This window comes from Pavona decussata, unplaced genomic scaffold (assembly GCF_977016875.1).
Source record: "Pavona decussata unplaced genomic scaffold, jaPavDecu1.1 SCAFFOLD_58, whole genome shotgun sequence".
Taxonomy (NCBI): Eukaryota; Metazoa; Cnidaria; class Anthozoa; order Scleractinia; family Agariciidae; genus Pavona; species Pavona decussata.
Genome location: NW_028145480.1, coordinates 6,410,441 through 6,424,016, shown reverse-complemented (window position 1 = coordinate 6,424,016; position 13,576 = coordinate 6,410,441). Strand labels below are relative to the sequence as shown.

Sequence of the window (13,576 nt, the reverse complement as noted above, 5' to 3'; positions counted from 1 at the left end):
AAAATCCAAGTCCCAGATGGGATTTGAACTGACAACCCTCCGTGATCTAGTCGGATGCTCTAACCAATGAGCTACAATGTACTAACGGAGAAACAACAACAACATGATATTAAATGTGAATTAGGGATAAACGAAGACTCGGAAAAAATCCGAGTCCCAGATGAGATTTGAACCCACGACCCTCCGTGATCTAGTCGGATGCTCTAACCACTGAGCTACTGGAGACTCTATGGTGAGCAGGGGTCAAATTGTGGGTATTGACTGGAACCGCATCGTGCGGCTACACAGTCACATACTGACTCATATGAACTCACTAACAGCATTGTGCTGTCACATTAAGGCATGTAGAAGGGTTTAAGGTGACATAAGGCAGTCCAATTGAAAAGTCTCTACAGTTTTCTTGTTTTTTGGTTAGGAAAGAGTATTGTTTCCTTTAAGTTTGCTCATTTTCTTTTCTAATTGCAGGAGTAACAAGACATGACTGGAACAAAATAGGCCTTATCACGGTTTTCGACGCCATTTTGACGAGTAGGCAAACAGGCGTGAAATAACAGTGTTTGTATGGAAATCTGATGTCAAATAATTTTCATAAAACATCGCTTCTGAAAAATTCATGAATTGGAAACTTTTGGCACTTGGGAAAGGATTTTAAGAAAAAAAATTGGAGGGATGTAGCTGTGCCAGAACGCGTCCAGTTGTGTATTGAACTTTCCATACATTTGTCTGTATAGCGAACCAGCCATAAACTGCTCTAAAAATAGCTCGCGGGAAAAAAATACAGGGAAATGTATGGAAAGTTCAAAACAGGACTGGACGCTTTCTGGCACAGCTACATCCCTCCAATTTTTTTTCTTAAAATCCTTTCCCTAGTGCCAAAAGTTTCCAATTCATGAATTTCTCAGAAGCGATGTTTTATGAAAATTATTTGACATCAGATTTCCATACAAACACTGTTATTTCATGCCTGTTTGCCTGCTCGTCAAAATGGCGTCGAAAACCGTGATAAGGCCTATTTAATAAAGTTAATGATGCCTCATGTTCAAGAGGCATGTCTACTTTTTGTGGACTTCTGCAACATACACTGTACACAGGATAAAGGATTGCTTACATCTAAAAGGTTCTTTTCCCATCTCTTGCAAATTTTAAATGCTGATGTAACCTTTGAAGTTTTTACAATAATGTTGTTGCTATTATGTTTCTCCCTCTAGAATAAATGTGTAGAGACAGTGAAAAGATTGACCAATGAGAGGTGTTACTGATGGCATTGAAAAAGGATTGAATGAATCAGGTAACACATTTCATGAATTGTTTATCTTTAAGGTGCTGTTACACTTTGTCTAGGCAAATTAATTTTTCTTGCAAGTTGCCTCGCAATTTTGCTGCAACAAAATGTACATGAATAAATTGTTGCCTAGTGCAACACGCCCCAAAATGAACATGTCTCTAAACTTTTTTATTGCTGCAATTGTCATGTGAACTAGAAGTCGGTTCTACTTTGTGCAACAGTGACAACAGCAAGAACATTGCTGGGCACATTCATGTGGAACAAGATTTTTTCACGGTTTCGTGCTACTCCTTGAAGTTCTTGAAAAGCCCTGGAATTTAATTTCAGATTTCAAGGGCGCTTGAAAAGCCCTTGAAAAGAAGAATTTTTGCTGAAGGTGCTTGAAATAATTAAAAATCCTTGAATTTTTGTTCAAATGGAAAATAATGTAGGATTGTATCAAAGTAATTCAGGGATTGAGCGCAGATTTCAAAATCGGGGACAGATTATATCTGGAGGAGCTTTTTTTAAAGTTGCTATTGACCAATGAAAACAGTTCGAAACATAGTGCAAGACAGAGTAAACTTGCTTTGAATACTCCTTGAAAACTCGGTTTTTAGTGCTTGAATACTCCTTGAATACTGCTTGAATTTTATGTCCAAAAACCAGCTAAGACTATGTTTTTTGTGTACTGTTTAACTTTTTGTTTTTATTTATTTATTTATTTATTTTTTTTTTTTTTAATAAACCTTATTTCAAACACATGCAACACATAAAGCCTTGTGTACTGTTTTATGCAGGTTCAAAACATGATGGCAAGGACCACTTGAATGGCATAAGGCCATTTATGGTGGGATATCAGAAGCCTCCTGACCATTGCTGGGGACAAAATAAATCCTTCCGCCTGGACTTGCACAAGCAGCATCGTGTACCTTTTCCTGACAGGCCTGAGTACCTGGGTAAGATTTGCATGTTAGTGTTTTAGAAACGAAGCAGGCAATAGAAGGGGCTGTAATATTCAGTTGATTGGTAAATAACGATCTTGTGACTGTTTTTGGTTTTTTCTTTTAATACGTGTACATGTACTCGCCAACCTTAAGAAGTAATGACATTTTTTTGGTGCACCTTGTGTCACAATGGCAGAACAAAAATTGCGAGACAAGTCGTAAGAAAAATTACCTCGTGTAACAGTGCCTCTCAGCCAACCAAATAACTTTATCCCAGACACTTCTTTTTAGTGAAAGTGGGTTAGTGGTTTAGGCACGAAAAGGAAGGGACTAAAATAGCATGATAAACTGAAGTATAACTTGCAAACAGTCACATTATGGTGACAACCTACTCTCTAAGGCTATCCCAAATAACCTTTTCTCAGGCACTCCTTTATAGTGATAGTGGGTTGGTGGCTAAGACATGAAAAAGAACGAACAAAAATAGATAAGCTGTTCAGTATAACTTGATGGCTCTATATTTCTCACATTCAGAATCACAGTCAGGTAACTTAAACAACCTTCATCACACAGATAACTCTGAAAATTGTGAACATTTTGGGCTAAATGATTTTTTTTGCAGTTTGTCTTGCTTATTAATTATCAATCAATCAATCAATCAATCAATCACTGAAAACAAAACAAATATGTTCAACATTTTAATGTATGCTTAGCAAGATAAAATTCTAAACAAAACATGGAATTGAAAACAGTTACACGTGCAATTGTCAAAGATTAAATTCTAAAAAAATGAAAATAACTGGAAGAGTGGAACTGTAATAATTATTGAGAACTGTACAGTACAAAGAAAAAAAAGGGAGAAGTACAGTAAAAAGAATAAATTCACTTCAAGAAAAAAAATGAACGACCAAAGATGTTTGAGAACATTTCTTGAGCATGCAGTATCCACACGTCTCAATAATCAGGAAAAGGTAATGATATCACAAGTACATGTATTTAATTAATTTCAATAAAACAATACTGAATAGGTCTTGTTAGCAGCAGGCTACAAATAATTTTATGTCTCTTGTATGTTAATATAAATATTGAAATTCACTCTCACAGTGTAACTGAGGATGACAGTTGGTTCTGTCGAAACAATAAAACAACAGTTAACAATAAAAAAAAAATGGGAAATGTGATGCATGCAAGGCTCACTTAGTAGCAATAAATAATATTGTAATAAAATGTGTCCTTGCATTACCATTAGGGTAACTAGGACACATCAAAGTACAACAGTTTAAATCTTAAATTTGATGGAAGATACTGTTCATAAAAATCTTTGAACACTCCCTGGTGGTAGAGAAGGAGATCACCTTGTTGTTGTCCTTTTTGAGTCTGGGAAAGACAAGTCCATCAATGGTCCAGGTCTTGTGAAAGAGGTCTTTCCCTCGTTCCTTTAAGAGCTGCAGAGTATCAAGCCTTTTTTTGTGATATCTTCATATACGTTACGTACATTTTGGGACCTTTCGTTTTGAGACCATTACTTTTCTTCAGGATTTTAACCTGGGTGTTATGGTTGGTAAACTGTACAGTGATCTGTTGTGGCTAGTTGTGCGTTGTTTCTCATTTTGTGATCTACAGATGTTGGGTTCCAGAATTGAAATACAATGTATTAAATTCTACTTAAAACTAAAAAAAAGTTAAGAAAGATAGCGAATCAAGTCCAAATGAATCAAATTAGAGAGAGTTTACGGACTGTTTCTAAAAAATAAAAATAAAAAAATAATAAAAAATAAGTGCTTTGTTTATAGTGGAAATGCACTTAGCTACCCAAAGCTAGTTTACAGGCATTCCACTCAGGAATAGTGGGAAACAAATAATAATCAAATCAAACATAACATGTTAAAAATCCCAACTGGCAGGAGGCAAACCAGCTGGCTATTTACAAGCGTGGCCGAGGCGGCACTTGAACCCGGGACCTCCGGATTTCAAGTCCGGTGCCCTTACCACTGGGTCATGCCGCCTCCGCCTCCTTCTTACTGTTTCTAAAGGTTGTAGTACACAGTCCAGATTAGTAGCAGTGCAATTGATGGATGTTAGTTATGGGCAAGGTGATGTTGATCTTTTTGGTTTTTAGTGGGGCTAGACCTTTTGTTATGGTTCATTAACTTCGGTGATGATTTCTTCATTGAGGCCATTTGACAGTGTCATTGGCATCTTGGGTTAGTGCATAAGTTGAGAGTGAAGTATGCATTCAGGCAATTTTGATGAACATGCCTTGGCACTTTGAGGGCCGACTTTCTTTTGAGGCTACCACTGCTGGGATGTTTTGTCATATGTCCCAGGAATTTTGGAAAGGTAATTAAAAATCGGTTTACAAGATCTTGTCCCTGGTCCAAAATTGTTGTAAGCTGAGCAGGAAACAGGACCTGTGTTGCTTGAAATTTTTGCATGCCTATTGGTTACATACCTGTACAAGGCTTCCTCTCCAGAAACCATTATTGACAGAGAACTTGCACGTCTCCAATGGGGTTCTCTTCATCTGACTTCAGTTATATGAATAGGTCGTCATAGACTGTATCAGGTAAAGGGAACGCTAGCCCTTGTTGTCTGTGACTGTCATGATAAGTCCAGAGGATGTGCATTTTTGAATAACAGTGTTTGCTGAATCCGTTTCACTGAGAACTGCAACCACTGCAGACACAGCACATTCTTTAACCCGCTTGTGGCTTTCCAGTTGTTTTGGGGACCAACAAAGATAGCGTAAAGATTCACAGGCATTGCTTGTGTTTCAGTTGTGAGTGTAGCTGAAACCCAGCACATAGCTGATCCAGCTATGAAGGCCATCATAGTTAAGAGGCTGGTAGATATGTATCCTGGATGTTTGCTTAAGGAATGGGACTTGTGGACAATGAAGTTCCAAACTTCTGGTGTGAACAGTTTTTGAAATGGCTCAGGGAGTGCGATTAAGCGCTTTTGAAGTAGTGCTTAAGTGCCAAGCCCTGTCTGTTTGTTTCCGAAGCTTCGTAAGATGTGAGATGTTGTTGATCTATTTCTTTAAACTCTATATTGAGCTATATGTAATAATTTATTAATTGTGTGCGAAATGGAAGAAACACACTAATCGTGGTATTAGAGAACATAATTATGTAAAAGGAGTGATTTGAAAAACGAGTTTAAAATAAAAAAAAAAATTTGAAAAGATTATAAAACTCGAAAAACCCATGACGTTTCAACGCTACTTCACGTCATTATCAAGTCAAAAAGGTAAGATAAACGCAAGAATATATAGGAGGTGAAACAATACAGAAATATTTGATGTTCCTATGAGAATAATTAAAAAACTTATACTATTCTGTTAAAAAAGTAAAAAGTTTCCAGTAAACAGTTTTGTGCAAATCAAGTTACATGTAGTTTGGGTGTTAAGAGAAGGCTTTGATGTCCTTTATCAATCATATTAGTCCTTCAGCAATCATACTTGCTCCTACATTTCTTTACTACAGTATACTTCAAAAAGATGGTCAGTCTGTGCTTTTCCATGCAATCCATGTTGTGTTGCAAGATGTTTCCTGACGACAGAAAGACGATGTTCGGTGATGTGTTGGTGCATGTAAGTGTCGGGTAGTATACCCAACATAATTTGCATCACAAATTACATTCAAATAAATATTTCCATTGTGTGTTCACAATCGCAGGCTTGTTTTCCTTTACGCTCAGAATTGGTGAGAGTTTTCTTCTTATGAAGACAGGTTTTATGTCAACATCAGTCATGGATCCCAAAGAATGGATTTCTTTGCAAACATGATTGGTTGATTGTTGATCTTTGAAAGGTAAAAACAGGTAAACAGGTAGATCTGGTGGAATTGCGTTTGGCTCTCTGTCAGATTGCTGGCTGAATCCATGTATCGTAGAGTCAACTTATGTTTTTGGATAGCACAGTTTCGAAAACATGGCATGTAATTTGTGACATTCTTTCGAAAAGGCTCCTTTTGTTGAGGATAGCCTATTTTATATTTGTTGTCTTTTTGGCTTTGAAAATGGAGTAGGAGCCCTGCATCAGTTTGTTTTCTACAGACTTCTGTAGTTAGCGTGTTGCCACATCTCATGATGGTTGTGCCAAGGAATGAATAGAACCCACATGTTCAAGTTCCATGGTCAAACTGGGGTGGATGTTAAGCACTTGGAGAAAAGCTGTCGCTGATTCTGTGTTTGGCATTTGCGACAAGGGTGTCGTCAACATAATGTCGATGGGAAGATGGAATCATGTTTCTTCGTTCCAGTTGGTTCTCTATTATTAGAGAACAGAAAAAAAAACCTCATAATTACGAAGAAATAGAAAGTAAAAATGAAAAGATGTTAGTCTTGAGATTTTTAATATTTTTTTATCTTCAGTTCTTGTTACTTTTTCTAAGTATTTATCACAGCACAAAAATGTTTTTTGTTTCTTTGCTATGTTCAGGCATTTAAATGCTTTTTATTGCCGTTTGAATGGGTAATGTCATTTTTTCAAATGGTTGAGCATAACTATTTAAACTGGTAAACAAAATTTGCGATTGGATGCGAAAAGCCATTTAAATGATCCAAAAAATTTACGAATGGATGGGCAAAAACAATTAAACGGGCAAACAAATTAAACAAACGATAAATAACGGGAACTCCTAAAGGAGCTGTTTTGTCTTGTTCTGGTAGAAAACGTAACTGTGCTGGAGAATGGAGGTCCTCTGTTCCAGGCTTGCAGAATTCTCGAATCTCATGGTACAGGTACTTTTTGCATTTTTGATCCAAACCCCTGAGCCTGAGCTGAGGTGGGAGGACAGATCCAGGCATCAGGATTTAACATTTCTTCAACAGCATCAGGGACTGTTCAGGAGACGTACTGAATTCTTTAAAGTAATGTTTAGCAGGCTCATCTTTCAACAATCTGCAGTAATGGTACTTTCTGATGTTTCAGTTTGGTACTCTGACGAAGTATTCCTTAAGAAATGGGAACCAATAATTTGTATACTGGGACACTGATAACTCTTCTGTCGTGTGTTCCAGTCAGCTGAGCTTTGTTGACTCCAGCGGTGCTTGAAGTCTCCTCCATATCAGCAAGGTCATATACAGATGACAAAAGTCACTTTGTATGGTCTCTTGATTGTGCTGAAGCAGCGATCCGGGCCAACCTTCGTGTGTCAATTCAATGACTCTACTTACATTGACACAATGTCGATTGTCTGTAGTTCTTTTGCGGGAGGGATTCTACATGCAGCGGAGTGGTCCCCAATGATGGCACTAAATTATCAGGATCTTTGATCTGCGTAATGGAGAAGAGTGATATAAGTTATACGAGTGTTAAGACCAATAACTTGAAAAAAATCGCTACTTTCTGGCTTTCCTTTGGCTGCTACCGACTTTTGTCGTGTTGACGTCAGTAAAATAGCAATATGACGCCAATCAAGGGACTTTGAACATAACTAATTGTTGCATTTCCTCCTTTTCCAGCTGAAGAAGCTTCAGCAACAGGAAATTGACCTGTTACAGGATTGCTTCAGACATTATTCCAAAAATACTGCATTTCCGGGGAGTTTTAAAGTAAATGGGGCCTGGTTGCATGGGGTTTCTTGGATAATGTACTTGCTGTGCATAGTCAAACGAGTAGTGCATTGTTGTGTTTAATGAACAGGCATTTCCATTTGCATGGTTGAAGGCTGCATAACCTCCCACCGCCTCCAGTGTTTCCTTAGAGTTCGTGCAAAAGTTCTTGTAGAATTCCCTTTCCACTTATACACAGTTTATGTGATCCTGGTGGGCCCTGATACATTCTGCTTTCTCATCTTCCGAAAGATTGGCAGCTCGTTGAAGTTTGTTGTTGTTCTGGTGACAAGTCATGCATAGGTCAGTCATTCGCTTTGAAACCACAACATCAGGCAGGGCTAAAAATTAACTCCAGTGCTTGGTGGCCAGTCGGGTTAGTTTCCTTGAATTCTTTGTGGTCCATCCCTAAATGAAGTAGCCGTGTATAAATGCCCCATGGCTTTTAAAACTAAAAGGAAAGAAAACAAAAAGGCAGTGCCCCCAGTAATGCCATGAGACATATTTCTTTAACATTTCGGCCATCCATTTGGCACTATAAAATTATTAGAGGTGTTGAGTGTTTTTATTTATTCAAGTAAATAAACTAAACTGAAATAAAGTAACTTCAAGAATTTATTTGCACTTGTAAAAATAATTGTATAAAAAGCTGGGTTTTTTTCAAGACATTCTTGCATGCAGTGAATGTGGTTACAGGTATTTCTGGATAAGCCTATGAATAAATTCTTCCTCAAAGTCACTGTGATCATCAGAGTCACGTGGCAATCACAAAATCAAAATGGCGTCCATATGTTGTGATTGTGGATCGCTTGTGAAATCACTGTTAAAACGGCTCGGAATCTCCACTTCAGAACTAAAAATTCACTAAAATAGATGATGTTAAAGTCCAGGCAAAGAAACGTGGAGAAAGGTAGTCCGATTAAACTACATATTGAGTTTTATTGGTAACTTTGTACTTTCCTTAACTTACATTGCAACTTTTCGAAATTCTGTGGCATAGTCGCACATCAGCATTCAAAACCTTAACTTTTGGTGGCCCTGGTCAGTTTCAACTCGCCAGTGCGAATGTGCAACCACCAATTTTTAGCCCTGTATTTGGGGTGAAAATTTCCCCATACTTCAAGGAATTTAGAGTTGCTAACAGCGCGCCTATTGCTTGCCTGACAAGCTGACTCGTACACATGCCAAGCACTTTTCTTGGTCTCACGGCTAGCAAAGGCTGTCAGGCTTATTGGTTTATGAGAAAACCAGTCCTAAAGTTGGAAAATGGAAATTTTTGTAGTCGCATCAGGATTTATCACGTCACCGAAAATAAATTTTGAATTTTGTAAAAAAGATGAACACACTTTGGCGCATTAATATCTGAGGAACATTTTGGGCAAATTTCGTTGAAATCTGGCAAATCTACGTACCATATTAATTCATTGGAAGATGCGGAATTCACGTAGAAACAAACGCTGTGTTTTTGGCCTTGAAACATTTTCAGAGTTTTTGCACGCCATTAAAATTCTTGTCAACGCGCTTATGCTGCCGGCCATTGAAACAAAAAGTAGCATTCCCTGCTGACTTCTATTACAAAACAATAATTTAAATTTGCGCGAAAGCATTCAGTATTACTGCAATCGTAAAGTGATATCGTAATGGGAAAAGTCTGGTGCGAGGACGTCAGCGGCTAAATGAATTACATCCATTAGTTCTGCAAGCTGAAGTTTGCTACTAATTTTTGAGTCAGCCAACAACAGTGAAAGTAGATGGATCGTCGCTGGCATCTTCGAATTTGGACTCACCATGAACACCATGTAAACAAAATATGCAAATTTGCCGGTAAGGTGTGCCTTTCTTGCCATCCACTGTTTCTTTTGGGATGTGTTCTTTCCATGACAGCAGATCGTACTTCAGCTTCTTCCATTCCGTTTTAAATTCCTCTGCCTCGCTGTCATCATGAAAGTAATGGTGGGCTAGAACCTTCTGTATCTCAGTGGCTATGGAATGCAGGACTTTGCCTGTCTGGTATCAGCATGGGATCAAATGTGAAAATGCACTGAGCACTGGCAGAGATGACTTAAACCTCTTGTCAACGGTCTACTTCACAAGGACTTTGATGTATTTCTGGAGAAGTCTCTGTAGATCTATGACATTACTTTTGCTGCAAACAAGCTCAAGGGTCTCAAGTCCACCAACACTACTATGATCTTGCTTAAGTTGCTTGTTGGGTTCTTCTGCGATCTTGATGTCATTCAGCCTGTCTTTGCTGTAGTCATTTGAGGGCTTAATTGAGGCGTAATTGACGACACATTTCTGAAAGGATTTGCTGAGGGTCGCCAATATAGGAAGAACCCACTTCAAAATGTATACTGCACCACTGAATTTCACTTTGTTGATGTTCAATAAGCCATATGCTGCAGGTTGATCTGGGTCTTGTTTCAACTGCTTCAGGGTTTGAAGAACAGCAACAACACCAGCAAACAAAGACTGGATTGTGCTATTGAATGATAGCCACCTTGTATCATAGGCTACTTTTAAAGCTCAAGTTAATGTGTTCCAAACTGCTACTAATGCTGAATTTAAAATTCTGAAAAACCAGTCTGTAATGTGACTGTAATGATGTCTGTAACTGTAATGTTGAAGTGGATGTTTCATCATCCTGTAAACTGTATCGAAGGTGCACCTGTTAAATCTTTCATCATCTTGTAAATGTTTTTATGAAGATACCCCATAAGCTTAAAAAAGCATCTCGTTGGAAAACAAAAATAATTCTATCATATTTTACACACCTGACATTGAGCTGAGATGAATATTGTGTTTTGCAATTTGTGTTTCTTGTCCTATCTTCTTCTGCACAGTAAGTCTGTCACCCTTGAAGGATTCAGGGCCATAAATTCTTAATGCATTATTTGCATCTGTCAGCGAATAGATTTTGTAGGCAACCAGCCCAATGGAACAAAGAAGCTGCTCAGTATTCCTCATTTCAGGGTTGTTAGTAGGTTTCTGAGTAACAGGTTTTGTCCATAAAGTAGGCGGCTACAGGAAGGCATGCACATCGTTCAGGGAGGGTATGGAGGGATGTCGGTCCCCTTCTATGGGGGTTCCTGTGGGGCCTCCCCCTGGAAATTTTTGCCAAAAATTATACTCTGAAATGCAATCTGTGTATATTTTCAGCAAACATTGTGTAAATTTCTACATGGTTTTCCGACTGTTAAGTTGATCTTATAGTTCTGGAATCCACCTTTATGTGATACCTGAAGTCATGTATAACTGGCATGGACAGCTGTAATTCACCATGCCTGCCATTATCTTTATTTTCTTTACATCAACATGCCATGTGATTAAAATTCCTGAGATACTACAGCGCACAAGAAGGAGACTTCTATTCTCTCACACTGTATATTGTCTTCAACACAACTTTTCTTTTTCACAGTATTGTACGGTTTCTGACAGTGTGTACTCTTTGAATTCCCTGTTTGAAACGTAAATTACTGTAACATACAAAATATTGAAGAAACCATGATGCTTCAGATTAGACTTATTTCATTACAGATTAGATTGCTCTAATCATCTTCAAAATCACTGTAATAATCAGATTCATCTGATTCATGATCATCCACTTTATCATCATTATGTAAAACCCGGTGAAAATAAAAAGTCAAGAGCCCACAAAAATGAAATGACTCTCTTAGTCCTTTGAGCCCCTAGTGGGGCATAGGGCCGCAGCAATGACTTCTTTCCACTTGTCCCTGTTCTTAGCGGTTGCCTGCGCCTCTCCCCATGATAAGTCCATCTCCTTTAGCTCATGTTCAACTGTCTTCCTCCAGGTGGTCTTGTGCCTTCCCCTCTTTCTTTTGCCTGCTGGTGTCCACCTAAGGGCAACCTTGGGTATCCTCTCTGGTGACATATGTAAGACATGCCCCAGCCATCTGAGCCGGCGTTTCTTTATTTCTTGCTCCATACTTGTACACCCGGTCTTCTGATACAAGTCGTTGTTAGAAATTTTGTTGGGCCAGAAGATGTTGCAGATCCTTCGCAGACAGCTGTTGTGAAAGGCATTGACTTTGTTTATGTCTTTCTTGACAATTCTCCAGCATTCAGAGCCATAAAGTAGCACAGATTTGACGTTGCTGTTGTAGATGCGTACTTTGGTACTAAGGCTGTACTGTTTAGACTTCCAGATGTTTTTTACTCTACTAAATGCGCACCTGGCTTTGTTGAGCCTGGCCTTGATATCCTTCTGGGCACTGTTATCTCTACTGATCACACTCCCAAGATAAGTGAACTCTTCAATGTGGTCCAGTGGGCAAAAAAAAAACAAACAAACAAAAATGAAATGAACATCTTACTAATAAACAGAGGCGCTGTCACGTCTGGCGGATAAATTTGGCAACTTAACATGCATTCGGCTGCAAGTTTCGTCTTGCAAATAAATCTCAACTTTTTCTAAAATTATCCTTCTTCGTTTCAATATTAGTTTTAGCCTTGGTATTTCTTTTTCATTGCATAAGGGGCTATTCACATGATACCGGAATGAAACTGAGTTTCGTTCCAGAATGAAGTTTGTGCCGCATTCGCATGTGAAAATCGACCAACTCTGGCTCATGTGGTTTAAAGTTCCCGCGCATCAACAAACAAAGATGGCGCAAGTCTTGCACGAAACATTGTTGTGCATATTAATGGCAATAGCTGCCACGATTTCGAACAACTTGACCACAGGGCTGCTTCTTTGGGCCAGACAGAAAACTCAATCACGTATGTTGGCGCTGAGTCCAAACTTGGCTTCCTGTAACCCAACTTTTGCCTTTTATAGCTAATGAAAACGTCCCGCAATTTTCTGTTTTCGTTGCGTCCCATTTCCATCTGCAAACCGAATCTCTCTTTACTTAAATATCTGCCATCTTGGAAAAGATACGCATGCGCTGCTCGCCCCAGGCGATTTTTCATCTTGGAACGAAGTTCGTTCTCACTGTTCATGATACCAGAATGAAATGTCATACCAGAACGAAAATTTCATTCGGATTTCAAACCGGAATGAACTCATTGCGGAATGACTTGTGCCAGGGCAATATTTCGTCTTGGCATCATGTAAACAGATTTAAAGAAATATATGGAGAGGGAATGAACTCATTCCAGAATTATGTGAATAGCCCCTAAGAGACACTCCAGCACAAAAAACGTAAATGTAGTGAGTAAATTTATTCAGAGTTTACAAAATTTTCACACTGTCATAATACACAAAAGTGTTTCTAAGGCGACACAAAAGAAAGGATAATTTGAATGTAAGAAAAAAAGTATCACGAAAGTAATGTTACTGTTAGTGCCAATACTCAACAAGATAACCAGTGAACCAGAACGACTTTTCTTTTTGCCGTATCGGCGTATTGAATCCATGGTCTGTCCACTGACTGATATTGTTTTCCTAGACAATGCGAAACGTGCAAAGGACAAATTTTTATCAATGCTAACCTTGTTCCCCGTCGTCTTGCTCATTCTCCTCATCTTCTCTCATCTTCTTTTTAATCAAATTGAAATCAAGCAAAGTCCTATTTTGTTTCGCTCTGCCGCCTCCGCTCGCCATAAGTTTGTTAAACCTCGAGCATTGACTGACGCGTTCCCAAGCGCGGCCAATCGCGTCGACATCTGTGTCACGCACACAATTTATTGTACTTTTTAGGCAAAATAACTGTTTTATTGCCTCTGTTCCGATTTGGCTTCCAACGCATTATTAACTGAACAGCTTTTGCGCTGGTTGGCGGCTTATTTTGACAACCCTGCTTATTTCCATATGTAAAGCACAAAGTTGGATACTTCTCAGTTCCTC

General features: G+C 38.6%; 1 long non-coding RNA gene across 2 annotated transcripts in view; it reads left to right on the top strand.

The window, feature by feature from the left end:
• The first annotated feature begins 486 nt into the window (after positions 1-486).
• LOC146479931 (uncharacterized) overlaps positions 487-13,576 on the top strand; it is a 51,603-nt gene continuing 38,513 nt past the window's right edge. The window contains exons 1-3 of one of the 2 annotated variants that reach the window (XR_014864835.1): positions 487-1,117; positions 1,209-1,288; positions 2,065-2,223. This is a non-coding gene — a long non-coding RNA (uncharacterized LOC146479931). Of the gene's footprint in view, positions 1,118-1,208; positions 1,289-2,064; positions 2,346-13,576 lie in introns of those variants that run through there. The other variant, XR_014864834.1, reaches the window with a different exon arrangement.